This window comes from Syngnathus acus, chromosome 6, assembly GCF_901709675.1.
Source record: "Syngnathus acus chromosome 6, fSynAcu1.2, whole genome shotgun sequence".
Taxonomy (NCBI): domain Eukaryota; kingdom Metazoa; phylum Chordata; class Actinopteri; order Syngnathiformes; family Syngnathidae; genus Syngnathus; species Syngnathus acus.
Window position 1 is genome coordinate 8,926,629 of NC_051092.1, and position 3,234 is coordinate 8,929,862.

A 3,234-nucleotide genomic window follows, 5' to 3' on the forward strand; every position below is an offset into this window, starting at 1 on the left:
CATTAAAATATTTTTTTCCACTGGTCAAATTGAGTCAGTTCGGGCGCAAATCTGGCGCAAAGTCTGTTTGACTGTGCGCATGGGTGGAGGGTTCTTTCTTTTGGTATTTTGCTCGACTCTGCACTGGTAAAATTGAGTGTAACAGGGTGTTTGCACTACGGCCTTGTGGGATGGAAGTAGACTTTTCCTGGCCAATCGTCACGGTATCCCTCATTTACTACATCAGGGCGGTCAGAGCGCATACCTGAGTACCACGTGCCCAATATTATGGAAACCAAAACATTTGAGACGCAGAGTACAAACCACCAACCTTACACGCACACGCGCGCGCGCACACACACACGCACACACGTGATGGAGTGTTTTTTAAATATTTTTTTATTTTTTCAAGATGATGATGATTCCAATTGACTAAATTATCCCATGCTGCTATGAGTGAAATAAATGATGCATGTCCGCGGAGCGCCGATTTGTCTGTCTGCGACATCAGAATTATTTTAGACCACCTGTGCTGCAAAATAAAACTCATTTCAGGGAGTCGAAAATTGAGTCTACTTTTTGCAACCAAATATCCAGATGTGCTAGTGGGCGGGGTTGAAATTGAGGCATGACCAAATTCACAAACTGTACCAGCGATTGGTTTGATGGGGAGTGAGTCGCATTGATGCGCATTTCTAAGGCGGGGCAAACCTGAGCTATATTAAAGAACGACGGACGTGACGTAGGGAAAGAAATCAAAATCTTCTTTTGAAATAAATGCTTGCAATGCCGTCGGCTGCTGGAGTTTTGATGACTCTGTATTTGTAGTTATTTAAAACTAATGCCCGGCCCCCTCAAATAAATGTTGTGCCCCCTCAAACTAAATCCCCGAAAATATATTTCATATATTGTTATTATCTCATGCCTCTCTCCTCTGCTCCACTTCTTAATGTTTTGCTTGCCCCCTCAAATTTAAAATATATCAAGTTGGTTCTCGTGTCATGTGTCTCGCCTCTGCTTCATCTCCCCTATGGTAAAAGGTGCTGGAGCACAATGCCCCCTCAAGATTTGTGGCTCCCCCCTCATACACACCTGTCTCCTACCTGCCCAGCGTTGTGCACGAACGATACGTCGCAAGTCACCAAATTTGATTCGTTCGAGCAAAGCAAATAAAATCAAAATATTACCACTTTTGCCTGCGCTGTGAATGTAGCCAAAGATGTTCTATTTTAGAAGCAAAGTGACTTCAAGGGAGGGCACACTATGCACTGCAACCTCTCCGTCTACACGTCGGGAACTTTATTTTACAATTTCCCTTTTTTTTTCTCTACTGGATATTCAATACCAACAATATGTCCCCAGTTGCCTTTAAGATGGGAAATTTCCAAGCGCCCACTCTTGGCGGGTCGACACTGTTGTGGACCAGTCTGTTTCCATCTAGCCACTTTCTCCTTCTATGTCCAGTCACATAAACAGCTGCTTTCCAATGCCCCAGACCTAAACCTTCATTGCAGTGCTCTTTCTCTCTCTCTCTCTCTCTCTCTCTCTCTCTCTCTCTCTCTCTCTCTCTCTCTCTCTCTCTCTCTCTCTCTCTCTCTCTCTCTCTCTCTCTCTCTGAATGATTACAAGCGGAATGATGATTACTCTCTCAACTACCACACAGCGTGTGTTTGCAGCGTGAGAGGCCTCATGTGCATGTGTTTTTGTGTTACATACCCTGCCCTTTATCAGGCCATTAAACACATTATGACACTTGCAATACTGACCTCTCAGCAAAACATTTAAAATGGAGGCTAATTCTAAAGTTGCTCTCAAACAGTTGCAACAGACTATGTAGCTTTTCTGTGTGTGCAACAAAAAGTGAGCTTTAACTATGAAGTGTCTGTGATCCTTTAGCTCAATGGAATCTAGTTGTCGTTTTTCACTGTTATATTTTATCACTCTTGGTTGCAATGACAATTTACAGCGACAAATACATGAGTTGTATTCAGGCATTGGTCGAAAGTGTCAACAGAGACTGGAAATTTTTATTTTGACATTGGACATTTGCTACTTCAAATAGGATGGTTAAAATATCTATAAAGCTGTTCAGGAGATGAATGCATGGATGTGTAAATATGTAAATTAATAAGTAATGATTAGTTACATTTAGAATTAGATGGATCTTCCCATGTTTGCATGGGTTTTGCCTGCTTTTCTCTAAAAATGTTCATGAAAGGTTAATTATGTATGAGAGGTTCTCTGTCTAGGGCGGCTTTGTGGGGCACTGCGGAACGCTGCAGGTCAGTTGGAATAACAAGAACACAGATGTCTGGAATAACAAGAACACAAAGGGAAGAGGTAACAGAGAAAGACGTGAGAGAAGAAGACCTGCATGGACGAACAATGCAGGTGACTTCCATATAGTGTTGTAAAGATGACCATCGAAGGGGAAGTTGATAAAAAGGGGAGGCCAGGGAGCAGGAAAACAAGCAGGATTGATACCATCAGGCTGTAATGAATATGGCAAAAGAGAATGCACACAAGAGTCCACATTTTTTGACTGACAATAGAAAAACAGCAGCAGAAGCAGCCTGACAAATGACGACCTTCATCAATGGAGGCAAATGAACCAAATGACAACAAGATTCAAGATTCAAGAGTTTTTATTCGCCATGTTTGAGCGTGCCAAACAAGGAATTTGACAAGCACGACGCACCACTTTTTTTTTTTTTTTTTTTAAAAACACCAGTTATTTTATATTAATAAATTATCCAATTGGACAGACCTTATCAACAAGTTAATGTTCTGTCCGCCTTTTATATTGCACTGATAAAGACAGAAATTAAAACTGTCTTGGATCACCAGTCCTCTTTGTAAATCCCATTTGTAAAAACTGGTCCATTACTTTTTGAATAAGCCTACTTACTGATACTTAGCATTACAGTCAGAAACTTGCAGCTAAACTAACAGAGACGATTAGGATGTCAACCCAGATAGCAGCGTGTGTCCGTTTCACTCAACTGGCTTCTCTTGAAAAAGTGGGACAATGGCTCCCTCTGCTGCTGTCTCTTTAGGCGTACATGTACTCACTGAGGGATCAAATAATTAAGTCTATGGTTTGTTAATTAAAAATACAATATTACATTGCAAACGTACAACAAACATGGGACTTTCACACAAAATCCAGCTTGAAATTTGTCAGAACAAGCTGCATCACATCACTACATAAAGTGACCAAAATAACTTGGCATTCCCATCAATGCGCCAGTGTAG